This window comes from Chelonia mydas, chromosome 16, assembly GCF_015237465.2.
Source record: "Chelonia mydas isolate rCheMyd1 chromosome 16, rCheMyd1.pri.v2, whole genome shotgun sequence".
Taxonomy (NCBI): Eukaryota; Metazoa; Chordata; order Testudines; family Cheloniidae; genus Chelonia; species Chelonia mydas.
In genome coordinates this window covers 228,732-243,688 of record NC_057857.1, presented here as the reverse complement: position 1 = coordinate 243,688, position 14,957 = coordinate 228,732, and the positions used below count along the sequence as shown (strand labels likewise).

At 52.6% G+C, this 14,957-nt stretch overlaps 1 pseudogene; it reads left to right on the top strand.

Annotated features, from left to right (window-relative positions):
- The first annotated feature begins 1,783 nt into the window (after nt 1–1,783).
- LOC114021266 lies at nt 1,784–4,761 on the top strand (annotated as a pseudogene).
- The last annotated feature ends 10,196 nt before the right edge of the window (nt 4,762–14,957 follow it).

Below are 14,957 nucleotides of genomic sequence, written 5' to 3'. Positions count from 1 at the left end.
CACTTTGCTGATTTTTCACATGAGGAGAAACATGTGAATGAACATTGCAGAGGAAATCCAGTGTTACAGCTGTTATGCTGCAGTGCACAGCTTTGATCTGCAGGCAATCACATGCCACACTGAAATGGATGGGTGTGCTAGCCATCCTTACTTCAGGCTAAATGGAAGAAGCAATTAAGCTCATTTATGGCGTAGAAAAGCTGAAATAATGGAAGCCACCACCCAAGGCACTGGGCCATATAGAAGGCCTGAGCAAGAACTAGGGGCAAATAAGAGGAGTTTCTTTGGGGACTGATTTAAAATGCAGGGGTGGAACACTGATTGGTTGTGACTGTGAGGGTCAGAGGCAGAAAGTGGCCAGAAATCCCAGAGAAGCAGCCATGTGGATAGCCCAGAGCAGGAGCAGAGACAGAGCTTCTGGGGCTACAGGGCTGTCGGCAGAAGCAGGCTCGGAACTGTCAACAAGGAGATTGCCTGCTGCTGTTTGTTCCTGGTGTGTTCAGGGAAGCAGCGCTATGCGTGTGTGCTTTCTAAATAAGCAGAATTGCCCAAAGCAATACCTGACTCTACCATAAATTCGCGCCCCCCCCCCCCCCCATCCCAACATTTGCTAACATATTGGGCCAAGGGGCAGCATCACACAGGGCCTAAAATGTAGAGTGTAGGCAGCTGTTTGCTAATGTTGATCTGCATGTTTGGACCTATATTATGTCATATCCTTCCCCCCTCCCTGTAAAGTTCATTCATATGTTTCTCCTAAGGACAAACTTAGTTATAAAAAAACATTAAAAACTAGCAGAATCAGCTAATTCTTCACTTAAAGCCTCTGTGAACTCTGTCACTTGTGTAACACAACCAGAAACAGGCGTTGCACACTTTGCTCTTGTGTCACATGCACAGCTGGCTCCTGTCAGGCATGGGCCGGTATGAAGGTTGAGCGGTTCAGAGGGGTCTTTGTAGGTAAATTCTGCAGCTCTGGATGGCTGCATGTCTTTAACAAGTGCAGTTTCACTGTCTAGTTCTGCTAAAAGAAAAGGAGGACTTGTGGCACCTTAGAGACTAACCAATTTATTTGAGCACAAGCTTTGGTGAGCTACAGCTCACTTCATCATATGTAGCTCAGGAAAGCTTATGCTCAAATAAATTGGTTAGTCTCTAAGGTGCCACAAGTCCTCCTTTTCTTTTTGCAGATACAGACTAACTCGGCTGCTGCTCTGAAACCTGTAATTCTGCTAACAGGCCAGTAAGTGCACTGCACCCTCTTTGCCGAGTCAAGGCACTTTGACACTGCAGGGACTTACTCCAGCACTGCCTCAGCTGTACCGGCTGTGCTGAGCTTGGGGAAGACGAGGCAGCCCTTGCGGGGTCTGGCTGGGGGGCTAGTGGCTAGCGGGCACGGTTGGCCATACTGGGTTATTGTATGGGAGAAGAGTTGGCGATAGAATGCATGCTGGATTGCTCCCCCTCCTAGCACAGGTGTAAATGACAACACCCAGGTGAATCAGCCCCTTGCTGAAGTGACCCATCCTTCTTGCTAAGGAGGCCAGCATCGCCTGACCCTCTGTTCCAACCTACCTAGATTCTTCAGCCGGGCCCCGCCCTGCAGCAGCTCAGCGCACCTAGGCTCTCTTCCCAGCTGCCCAGCCCACTACATGGTTTTATTTTGATACCTGTTATGCCATCGGCTCCTATTCAGAGACTAGAAGGCATCCCCTGCGCTCCCCCCCACCTGCTGCGCTTTGGCACCTGCTCAGCCGATGCTGTTGGGGTCTCTGTGCTGGACAGACACCTGAGCGGCTGGAGAGGGCTTTGGTGGCTCCTGGCTCACCCAGCTTTCCCTGTGAGTGAAGGAGATCAGTACCACCCCCTTGCGCTCCTGAGAGAGCCAGGGCAGCTGGCTGATCCAGCCCTGCAACTGGGATATCAGGCTCCATCAAGTCTGGCTTCAGCTCTCGGTTCAATTGCGGCTAATAATGACTAAGGAAAGGCCATGGTTCTTTCACTGCTTGACAGAGCAGGTTGGGCTCGGCTTTTCCCTAGGTGTGGTAGCTTCCTGTAACAATGGGGGCCCGGGAGCGTGTGCCACTGGGCCTGGCACCATAGCAGCCCAAATCCTGGGCCGTGCCACTTGTTAGCTTATCTGAAGGGTGCTGAGCATGCCTGCACCACCCTGGGGAGCTCTGAGTTTCCAGGGCTGCCTCTGTCTCCTTTGTGTCCCAGTGAGCTGGCTGTGTGTATGCAGAGCTGGAGTTGCTATGTGAGGAGGGAGGGACTGAACTGACCCTGGCTTAGCAAAAGTTAGAGCTCAATGTCAGTTACTAAGCGAAGGAACTCACAACAGGCTGGCTATGCAGCAGGAGCAGTGCTGGCCGACCGGCCGGGCAGAGGAGGGAGTCCAAGCCTAGGGTCTCAGCCCAGGCCATGCAGCAACAAGCATTGAGATGGGCTGAGAAGCAGGAAAAGCTTCACTCACTGCTGGCGGCTCTGGTAAAACTTACTCAACTCTGCTCCCCTGGCAAGTGCCCCTCGGGTTAAACAGCTCCGGGCTGCTGGGGCTGTGGATAGACTCTGGCTATGGACTGGGGTCCCAGCCCTCCCAACCAGACAGAGCTGCAGACCCCTCAGCAGTCCATCCCCGAGTGTCCCATCTGCTACGGCCCCTACGACAACATCTTCCAGAGGCCCCTGCTCCTCCCTTGCGCTCACACCTTCTGCCTGGAATGCCTGTCGAGGATCTGCGTCTTCGTGAAACAAGCCCAGACCTTCCCCTGCCCTCTCTGCAGAACCCAAGTGCCTGTCCCCGACGGAGGGATCCCCAAACTCCCGCCCAATATGGACATCGTGACCCAGTTCCCTCCATGGCTGCAGACCCTGCAGGAGGTCTGGCTAGATGGACACAGACTGTGCTGGATCAAACAGCCGTCCTTGCCCTGTCAAGTGAGAGCCGGTGAAGAAGCCCCCGAGATGCTGGTTACAGTGGAGTTATTATACAACCCAGCCCCTCGGGACATCAGTGGAAGAGATCTGATAGGTATCCACCATGCCTCCCACCTGTCCATGTGCAGGGGGCTATGCCAGCTCCTGTGGGACCGTCGCCTGGCTGTGTTCTGGATCGCTATCCTGCTACTGGTATTGATCGTTTTACCCATCATTCTTATACCTGATTCCCACATGACCAGGACTCCGGAAGGTCAACGCCAGGGGGGGCCTTTCCGACAGCCGATGCCCCAAGCAGCAGGTCACAGCGCTTCTAGCAACTTGCCATCCTCTGCCTGTGTGTAACACAGTGCACCTACTGCTTTCCTTCGCCTGCCCAGGAGAGCCGGAGGGGGCTCACAAGTGGCCCAGTGGATAGCTTGGTGCTGGGGAGCTGCTGGGGCTGGACCATAGCTATTGCCCCAGCCTTGAGAGGCCTGGCTGCAGCTGTTGTGTTGTGCTGAAGGACTCTGCTCAGGCACAGCTTGGAAAGGTTTCCAAGGCCCAAGGACGAAATTCAGGATGAAGTGAGCTGTAGCTCAAGAAAGCTTATGCTTAAATAAATTTGTTCGTCTCTAAGGTGCCACAAGTCCTCCTTTTCTTTTTATAAATCAGCCTGATTCTAATGAAGCCAGAGGAGTTGCACTTGCTTATGCTGGGGCTGAGCTTGGCTCCCAATGTGTTTCTGCACTGTGATAACTGTAACCCCTTTGCCTTGGTACATACAGATCAGCCCATCAGCTCGGGATGAGAGCAGGGACAGAGTCCAGCCTCCTGGGCTCAGAATGTGCCTGCTGGTCCATTCTGAGCAGACGGGAGGAGACACAGCCCAGGGACGTTTAACACTGAGCGACGGAATGGAGAGGTAAACAGACTCGGCATGAAGTGCCCTTTGCAGCGGCCAAATGCAACAGATGCAGATTGTCACTGGAGGGCACAGAGGGTGATGCCACCCACCTGCCTGGTCCCTGAGCCTGCCCTTGCCGCATGACCAGAAGCTGCAACAACTTGCTCCTGAAATGCCAGATGAGAGGACATGCAGCATGGTGACTTTCCATGCCGGGGGTGGAGGTTATGCAGCAGATGCCAACCTCTCCTCCCTCCAACAGATGCAATAACTTCTTCTATTTGGCTGAGGCAGCCAGCGCCAAGCAAAACAGAGGGGCAGATGCAGGTGGGAGCTGCTGGAAGATAGCTACAGTAGAGAGGGTAAAAGGCAGATGACATGTGCATGGCTAAAGTAGAGGCCTGGGAGTCCTGGGTTCTGGTTTTGGCTCTTCCATAGGCTGCCTGTGTGAACTGGGGCAACTCACTGCTGCTGCCTGCCTCAGTTTCTCCATCTGTAAGATGGGACAATTACACCTGCTTCCTTGTGGGATATGAGGTTTCATTAATGGTTCAATGGTACTGGTCCATTATTAGATGGAAATGGTAGAATTCTCAATGATAATACAGAAAATGCAGAAGTATTCAATAAATATTTTTATTCTGTATCTGAGGGAAATGATGATGTAGGCATGTCATATGATGCTGACATTCTTTCCATTCCACTAGGTATTTCTAGAGGGTATTAAACAGCAGCTACTACAATTAGATGGTTTTAAAATCAGCAGATCCAGATACTGTTCATCCAACAGTTGGGAAAAAAACTGGCTGAGGAGCTCTCTGGACCATTAATGTTGATTTTCAATACCTCTTGAAGAGGGTTTTAGAAGACTGGAGGGAAGCGAATGTTGTGCCCATATTTTAAAAGGGTAAATGGGATGCCCCAGGTAATTATAGCTCTATCAGTGTGATACTGATCCCCGGCAAAACTAATGGAGCGGCTGATACAGGACTCGATTAATCAAGGTGGGTTTATGGAAAATAGACACCATCACACTAAATTGGTACTGTTTTGGGCTGAGCTTACAAGTTTCGTTGCTAAAGGTAATCGTTTTGATGTAATATTCTTAGACATCTCAAAGGCATTTGACTGGGTACTGCACAACATTGTAATTAAAAAACTAGAATATAAAATTAGCTTTGCACAAATTACATGAATTAAAAACTGGCAAAATGTAATGGTGAATGGGGAAGCATCATGAAACAGGTGTGTTTCCAGTGGGGCCCCGCAGGGATCAATTCTTTGCCCTAGGCTATTTAATGTTTTTATCAATGATCTGGAAGACACAATGAAGTCATCACTGGTAAAGTTTGCAGATGACACAGAAACGGGGGGGACTAATGCGGCGGGCAGGTCACTGATTCAGAGCACTCTTGAGCGCTTGGCAAACTGGGCGCAAGTGAACAATTTGCATTTTTAATATGGCTAAATGTGATGTTTCTGTGAGCTTTACATGCAGGCAGAGCCCGACTTCTGCTCACAGCCTGGCTTTTGCTAACTTTGCTTTATAGTAGCAGGCTTGGCCACTACTTTAGCTCAGGCCTCAGGCCTCCTACTGGGCCTCTGAGACAAGGCCTCCTGTCTTAGGCTAGAAATAAATGTAGGCCATATGGGTGACTCTACCCTGGGAAGCAGTGTCTCTGAAAAAAGATTTGGGGATTGTGGCGAATAATCAGCTGAACATGAGCTGCTCATGCAACACTGAGGCCAAAAGGGCTAATGCGATCCTGAGATGCATAAACGGGAATCTTGAGTAGGAGTAGAGAGGTTATTTTATTTTTGTATTTGGCACTGGTGAGACGGCTGCTGGAATATTGTGTCCTGGTGCCCACAATTCAGGAAGGATGTTGATCAATTGGGGAGGGTTCAGAGAAGAGCTAAGAGAATGATGAAAGGATTAGACAACCTGCCTTACAGTGATAGAATCCTGGAGCTCCATCTATTCAGCTTAACAAAGAGAAGGTTAAGGGGTGACTTGATCACAGTCTGTAAGTACCTACACGGGGAACAAATATAAGAACGTCCATAACAGGGCAGCCCAAAGGTTCATCTAGCCCAGTGGTCACCAACCGGTAGATCGCGATCGACTTGTCAATTGTGGAGCCTCTGACAGTCAGTCTCAGTCACTGTCGGAGGCTCCACAATTAACCAGTCGATCACGATAGGGTTGCCAACTCTCCTGCAGCTAACAGTCCGCAGGTGCAGCGGGCTAAGGCAGGCTCCCCGCCTGCCCTGGCCCTGTGCTGCTCCCAGAAGCGGCTGCCATGTCCAGCAGCAGCTCTGGGGGGTGGAGTGGGAGGGGCAGGAGAACTCCCCGCGCTGCCCTTGCCTGCAGGCACCGCCTCCGCAGCTCCCATTGGCCAGGAACAGGGAACTATGGCCAATGGGAGCTGTGGGGGCAGTACCTGCAGGCAAGGGCAGCATGCGGTGCCACCTGCCTCTCTTCCCACCTGCCCCTCTTCCCACCCCCACCCCCCCGAGCTGCTGCTGGACATGCCGGCCACTTCTGGAAGTGGCACGGGGTCAGGGCAGGCAGGGAACCTGCTTTAGCCCCACTACATTGCCACCCGGGAGCCGCCTGAGGTAAGCAACACCGGCCGGAGCCCGCACCCCAAACTTGTCCCGCATGACCAAGGGTCAAGGTGGATTCTCTATCACTGACAATTTTTAACTCAAGACTGGCTGTTTTTCTAAAAGCTCTGCTCCAGGGGTTATTTTGGGGGCAGGTCTCTGGCCTGAGTCACACAGGGGATCAGCCCAGATGGTCACATTGGTCCCTTCTGGCCTTGGAATCTAGGAATGTCTGTGACGTACTCTGAGGTCCCTGGGTTGGCGGCCCCACAATGAGGCAGCAGAGTTTCAGGAGGAGGCGAACTGTGTGGGACTCTGATTTATGTGCGATCTGTTTTCCTTTGGTGCAGCGTCTCTAACCAGTGCAGCAGCTCTCCCCAGCAATGGCCTGGCTGCCTGGTCCCACTGTTCACCCTCCAGAGCAGGGTGGAATACCATCTGGGGTCGAGATGGCCTGGCTGCGGTCAGGGAGGCACTGGCACCCATAGGATTTTTGCCCCCATCCCAGCAGCAGCAGCATTCACCCCTTTGCATAGGGAACCTGCAGCTGTGTGGGACCTTGTGGAAGAGGGAGAGGTATCAGCTTCTGCTCCTGGGGGCAGACAGGGGAGACTCAGGGAGCTGAGCAAACATGGTGAGGTCAAGGGTCACTGATTCTTAGGGCAGAATTTCACCTGTTCCTCTTCCCCATCTGCAGCCATGGAGAGTCCGTGGCCCCACTACTGGGCCCCTCACCTTTTCCTTTGGGGCCATCTGGGTCTGAGCCAGTCCTGCCCTAGCACCTCTCTACCACACCCAGCCCTGAAAGGGTCAATTCTGTGCAGCTCCCTGCTCCCACCAGCTCAGCCAGGAGGAACTGAGTCAAGAGCTGGATTGGGAGACCCTCAGACCAGCACAAAGTGCCCCCACTCTGGATCACAGAATTGCACCGAGAACCCCTCCCGCCCTTTACTGTATTTGGAGCCAGGGAACCATTGCCCAGGCAGATCTTGAAACCTTAGAGCTTTGTGACCAACAACAGGTCAATGGGAACTGAGGCTTAGCCATGGCTCCCATGCCTGACATGAGATCTATACACACAGGGGTGCTGTGCCTCAGTGGGCAGAAGCCAGAGAGGAGGCAGTGTGGCCTAGTGGATGAGGCCCTGGACTAGGACTCAGGCGACCTGCGTTCTAGTCTTGGCTCTGGCCTGCTGGGTGACCTTGAGCAAGTCACCTACATGCAAACGGGAGTCTGAGTGGGGGTTTGTGGGAGGGAGCTGTAATATAATTATTATGGTTAGGAAGTGCCGCATCACCAGTGTCAACGCTGCGCCTGTCTCCTCCACCTGTGACCAGACAGAGGGCTTGTCTACACTAGGCAGCGATTGATCCAGGGGATGTCGATTTATCGTGTCTAGTATAGAAGCGATAAATCGACTGCTGAGCACTCTCCTGTCGACTCCGGTACTCCACCAGAACGAGGAGCGCAAGCGGAGTCGACAGGAGAGGGTCAGCTGTTGACTTACCGCAGTGAAGACACCGCGGTAAGTAGATCTAAGTACGTCAACTTCAGCTACGCTATTCACGTAGCTGAAGTTGTGTATCTAGATCGACCCCGCGCGGTAGTGTAGACAAGCCCAGAGAACATGACCATGGAGGCCTCTACCCAGATCCAGGTGTGGATTTGCAAAGACTATGGCCTACATCTCCCACTCTCAGAAAGCCAGGCTGGGGAGACGATCCAGTGTGAAAAGGTGCCTGCTGGTGGAATTTCTGAGGAAGCAGCTGGGAGAGCTACAGGAGGAGGTGACTAGGCTGAAGAGCATCTGTGCCCATGAGGAATTCATTGAGAGTATTCATATGGAGACATCCAAGGCAGAGGAAGCTATCCACCTAGAGAGGACTGCTATCACACCACCGGGGCAGGAGGATATGGCTCTGTCACAGGGAGGACACTGACCTCTGGTTACTTCTGGCAGCAGGCCATGCTCAACTCCTACTCCCAACCCACCCACCACAGTGATAAATCATAGAATAGAATATCAGGGTTGGAAGGGACCTCAGGAGGCCATCTAGTCCAACCCCCTGCTCAAAGCAGGACCAATCCCCAACTAAATCATCCCAGCCAGGGCTTTGTCAAGCCTGACCTTAAAAACCTCTAAGGAAGGAGATTCCACCACCTCCCTAGGTAACGCATTCCAGTGCTTCACCACCCTCCTAGTGAAAAAGTTTTTCCTAATATCCAACCAAAACCTCCCCACTGCAACTTGAGATCATTACTCCTTGTTCTGTCATCTGCTACCACTGAGAACAGTCTAGATCCATCCTCTTTGGAACCCCCTTTCAGGTAGTTGAAAGCAGCTATCAAATCCCCCCTCATTCTTCTCTTCCGCAGACTAAACAATCCCAGTTCCCTCAGCCTCGCCTCATAAGTCATGTGTTCCAGTCCCCTAATCATTTTTGTTGCCCTCTGCTGGACTCTTTCCAATTTTTCCACATCCTTCTAGTAGCGTGGGGCCCAAAACTGGACACAGTACTCCAGATGAGGCCTCACCAATGTCGAATAGAGGGGAACGATCACATCCCTCGATCTGCTGGTAATGTCCCTACCTATACAGCCCAGAATGCCATTGGCTTTCTTGGCAACAAGGGCACACTGTTGACTCATATCCAGCTTCTCGTCCACTGTGACCCCTAAGTCCTTTTCTGCAGAACTGCTGCCAAGCCATTCGGTCCCTAGTCTGTAGTGGTGCACGCGATTCTTCCGTCCTAAGTGCAGGACTCTGCACTTGTCCTTGTTGATCCTCATCAGATTTCTTTTGGCCCAATCCTCTAATTTGTCTAGGGCCCTCTGTATCCTATCTCCCTCTCCTCCCAGTTTAGTGTCATCTGCAAACTTGCTGAGGGTGCAATCCACACTATCCTCCAGATCATTTATGAAGATATTGAACAAAACCGGCCCGAGGACTGACCCTTTCTTTTCCCAACACCCCTGTGAGAGGACGGTGTACTACTGTCCCCATTATACAGGTGGGGCACTGAGGCCCATGAGATTAAGGCCAAAAGTATCCACTAACTTTGGGTGTCCAATCTGTGATGCCTCGGACCTGGTTTTTGAGAGTACTCAGCATTCTATAGCACTTTCTATTTGCACAGCACAGCTCCCATTGACTTTAGTTGCAGTTGTGAGTGCTCAGCACTTCTGCAAAGCAGGTCCCAGGTCTCACATCAGGCCCCCAGAAAATGAGGAACACACAATTGGTGAGCACTCGTGAAAAGTCTTGGCTAAGTGACGTGACCAGCATAACACAGGAAATCTGTGTCAGAGAGGGGGAGGACCCAGTTCTCCAGGGCAGCATTCAACTGCCATCACCATGGCACCCTCCTTTCTCTTCCTGCAGTCTGCCTGCCTCGTTCACGATGTGCCTTCCAGGGAGGTAATGGTCAGCACTCAGGGCTTGGAACACCAGGCCTTCGGTAGAGCCCCAAGATTCATAGATTCATAGATATTTAGGTCAGAAGGGACCATTATGATCATCTAGTCTGACCTCCTGCACAACACAGGCCACAGAATTTCACCCACCACTCCTGCAAAAAATCTCTCACCTATGTCTGAGCTATTTGAAGTCCTCAAATCGTGGTTTAAAGACTTCAAGGAGCAGAGAATCCTCCAGCAAGTGCCCTGCTATGCTGCCCTGGCAACGAGCAATGAGGAATCACCCCCAAAAGTGAGGAGGAGAAGCCATGTACCCCCAAGGCTGGGAAGATCGCAGCCACCACTCCCAGGAGGAAACGTAGGATAGTGGTGGTTGGTGATTCCTTTCTGAAGAGGACAGAAGCACCCATCTGTCACCCTGACGTGGCATCCCAGGAGACGTGCTGCCTGCCAGTGGCCTGTATCTAGAAGTTATGGAGGGATTGTTGAGGATCATGCTACTCATCCATGCAGGCACTAATGATACTGCGAGGTACTGAGCAAATCAGAAGCGACTATAGGGTTCTGGGAGGGAGGATGAAGGAGTTGGGAGGTGGTGTTCTCTTTGATCCTTATGGTCAAGGGTAGGGGCCTGGGCAAAGACAGACACCCTGGTGGTGAATGCACAGCTGGGCAGATGGTATCACCAGGAGGGCTTCGGCTTCATTGACCATGGATGATGTTCTGGGAAGGACTGCTGAACAGAGATAGGGTCCACCTATAAGGCCTCAACTGGCGTATAGTGTCCAGTTCTGGGTGCTACATTTCAGGAAAGATGTGGACAAATTGGAGAAAGTCCAGAAAAGAGCAACAAAAATTATTAAAGAAAACTTGACCTATGAGGGAAGATTGAAAAAATTGGATTTGTTTAGTCTGGAAAGAAAGACTGAGGGGGGACGTGATAACAGTTTTCAAGTACATAAGAGGTTGTTACAAAGAGGGAGAAAAAAATGTTCTCATTAACCTCTGAGGACAGCACAAGAAGCAATGGGCTTAAATTGCAGCAAGGGAAGTTTTGGTTGGACTTCTTTCTCCAGTCTTCTGTGGAGAAAGAAGTGGTTCGGGACTATTTAGAAAAGCTGGACGAGCACAAGTCCGTGGGGCCGGATGTGCTGCATCCGAGAGCGCTAAAGGAGTTGGTGGATGTGATTGCAGAGTCATTGGCCATTATCTTTGAAAACTCATGGCGATCAGGGGAAGTCCCGGACAACTGGAAAAAGGCTAATGTAGTGCCCATCTTTAAAAAAGGGAAGAAGGAGGATCTGGGGACTACTAGGCCAGTCAGCGTTATCTCAGTCGCTGGAAAAATCATGGAGCAGGTCCTCAAGGAATCAATTCTGAAGCACTTAGAGGAGAGGAAAGTGATCAGGAACAGTCAGCATGGATTCACCAAGGGCAAGTCATGCCTGACTAATCTAATTGCCTTCTATGACGAGATAACTGGCTCTGTGGATGAGGGGAAAGCAGTGGACGTTTTGTTCCTTGACTTCAGCAAAGCTTTTGACACGGTCTCCCACAGTATTCTTGCCAGCAAGTTGAAGAAGTATGGGCTGGATGAATGGACTATAAGGTGGATAGAAAGCTGGCTAGATTGTTGGGCTCAACGGGTAGTGATCAATGGCTCCATGTCTAATTGGCAGTCGGTATCAAGCGGAGTGCCCCAAGGGTCGGTCATGGGGCCAGTTTTGTTCAATATCTTCATTAATGATCTGGAGGATGGTGTGGATTGCACCCTCAGCAAGTTTGCAGATGACACACTAAACTGGGAGGAGAGGGAGATAGGATACAGAGGGCCCTAGACAAATTAGAGGATTGGGCCAAAAGAAATCTGATGAGGATCAACAAGGACAAGTGCAGAGTCCTGCACTTAGGACGGAAGAATCGCATGCACCACTACAGACTAGGGACCGAATGGCTTGGCAGCAGTTCTGCAGAAAAGGACCTAGGGGTTACAGTGGACGAGAAGCTGGATATGAGTCAACAGTGTGCCCTTGTTGCCAAGAAAGCCAATGACATTCTGGGCTGTATAAGTAGGGACATTACCAGCAGATCGAGGGATGTGATCGTTCCCCTCTATTCGACATTGGTGAGGCCTCATCTGGAGTACTGTGTCCAGTTTTGGGCCCCACGCTACTAGAAGGATGTGGAAAAATTGGAAAGAGTCCAGCAGAGGGCAACAAAAATGATTAGGGGACTTGAACACATGACTTATGAGGAGAGGCTGAGGGAACTGGGATTGTTTAGTCTGCGGAAGAGAAGAATGAGGGGGGATTTGATAGCTGCTTTCAACTACCTGAAAGGGGGTTCCAAAGAGGATGGATCTAGACTGTTCTCAGTGGTAGCAGATGACAGAACAAGGAGTAATGATCTCAAGTTGCAGTGGGGAGGTTTCGGTTGGATATTAGGAAAAGCTATTTCACTAGGAGGGTGGTGAAGCACTGGAATGGGTTACCTAGGGAGGTGGTGGAATCTCCTTCCTTAGAGGTTTTTAAGGTCAGGCTTGACAAAACCCTGGCTGGGATGATTTAGCTGGGGATTGGTCCTGCTTTGAGCAGGGGGTTGGACTAGATGACCTCCTGAGGTCCCTTCCACCCCTGATATTCTATGATTCTATGATTAGGAAAAAATTCCTGTCAGGGTAGTTAAGCATGGGAACAAATTTCCTCGGGAGGTTGTGGAATGTCCATCACTGGAGGTTTTTAAGAACAGGCTAGACAAACACCTGTCAGGAATGGTCTTACTTATTACTTAGACCTGCCTTGAGTGCAGGGGACTGGACTAGATGACCTTCTGAGGTCCTTTCCAGGCCTACACTTCTATGATCGTATGCTTGTGCCTCGGTTTCCGCAGCAGACACAAGGAGCTAAGACTGACTTCCTTTGTAAAGCACTACGAGATCTACTGATAACAAGCACTGGAGATGAGCTAGGTCGGCTGCTGATGATTGTTGTTTGTCATCTGTATTATCATAGTGCCAGGAGGTACAGGCAGGTGATTGCCCTTAGAAAGGCAGCACTTGTCACCAGGAACCCTCCCATGGCTGCCAAGATACAGCTCTGATTCGAAGTAGAGGGAGTAAACTGGTTAATCACCACGGCTGAATGGGCTGAATGGCATGTGGGAGAGTAGTTGGGTAATATGGACCCCAGAGACTAGCAGCCAGGGCACGTGGGGCACTGAACAGCGTGTGGGACTGCTTTGGAACTAGTGACCAGAGGTTCCAATTGCACTTGGAGGAGCTTGTGGCTGCAGGTCCCTGCTGGGAGGCTCAGGGGGAGCCACGTCCATGGATTGCAAGGGGACAGGGCTGAAAGAAAGAACCTGATGCTACTTGGTGCCATGGGAACTCCCACAGGCAGCTGTTGGGGGCAGAGGCAGGGCCAGCAGCCGCAGGGCAGGGAGCAGCAGGAGAAGGTTGGTGGCAGAGGTTCAACAGCGGGGCAGCAATTCCCAAAGAGAGCCTGTCACATCACACCCAGCAGCCTGGGCCATTCAGGCAGTGGCTAGCGAGGCACTAGCCCAATCTTGCCTGCGGGGTGGAGGCTGAGTCCCAGTGCTAGGAAGCCAGAGGGGGATGGGCTGTCAAAGGCCACGTGCTCACCTCAGCAGACTGCTCAGCCGCTCCCCCGGGAAATCATGCCAGCGACTCCATTGCCTAAACCAGTATTTCAGAGCCTGACTTGAGGCCCCCATTTCTGACAGTCCTGGCCAGGCTTTAGCCAACAGCAGCAAGGCCGGGAAGCCCCTTGCATGTGCACAGAGCCCCTGGCGGACTCAGGGTCGGAGGGGCAGACCGTGTTCAGTGTCTCGGCTACAGCTTTCTCTGGGGTCGTGGGGGACGTGCACTCTGGCCCCTTCCCCGAAGTGCCTGCATGCTGGACAGTGGAGGAGATGGCCGCCATGGCAATGGTCTCACCCTGGCTCCTCAGCATGGACAGCACCACTGCCTGGGGCAATCTGTGCCGCGGGAGCGCAGACTCCAGGGCTGGCTGGCCTTTGTGTGGAGTGGGGGCTCTAAACAGGGCCTGTGTGGGCCCGGCGCCAAACATATTTGTGGGCCCTATGACGGGGTGAATGCACCCTGCATTGGATGGGAAGGGTTAACTCCTCACTGTGTGTAGAGGAAGCCCCGCCCCCACATCCCTACTGGGAATGCTCCAGATGTGGCAGCAGTATAAGAGGGAGCAGCCCGGCCCGGCCCAGCTGGGCTTACTGCCGGAGCGGGAGGGCACTCTCAGGGCCTGGAGACCAAGGGCAGCTTGAAGAATGGGGTGAACTCACCCTACACTGGACAGGGTCTCTCCCCCTCTATCACAGCCCCCATGGAGGAAATGGAGCATTGCACGGGAACGTCAATCCCCCAGAGTGAGGGGCTAGCTGGGAGCAATGGGGCATGGCTATGCCCAGCACCCTCCCACAAATGCAGAGCACCCTGCACAACATCACCCTTGCCCACAGTCCCACCACAACCGCCCAGCACCCCCCCCCCAAATCCCCACTCCCTAGTGCTCCAACAGAGACAGATCTTTCCTGCCACCTCAAAGCCCAGCATCCACCCAGAGACCCACTCCCCACCCCCTGCCTTCCAGCCCTGCTGGGAGGTGACTGTGTCTGTTGGGCTGAGCCAGCAACACAGCCAGTCCCGGGGCCGGGAATCACTCCAACCCCTCAAGAATGGGGTGAGCAGCTAGACCAGGGCCTGCCCCGGCCAGGCGCTCTTAAGATGCACTTGCCTGGAGGGGCCAAGCAAGCCCCTCACACTGTCACTCCCCCACCCCACCTGGCTGAGACTGGCCAGGCTTCTGCACCGGTCCCAGGAAGCTCAGCTCCGAGGGGCCGGGCGGGCCCCGACAGGTGGTGGGAAGCAGAGACTGCCCGGAGCCGGAGGCGCGCTGGAGTCCAGCCAGGAGGGAGAGAGGAGTAGGGGGGTGGGGCCAGGGGGCCGAGAGGAGCAAGTGATGGGCAGCAGGGAGCCAGTGGGGTCTGAGAACACAGTGCAAGCAGAGCACGCTAGGGCCCCTTCTGACCATGGGTGGGAGCTTTACATAACTCACCATCACAAAACTCC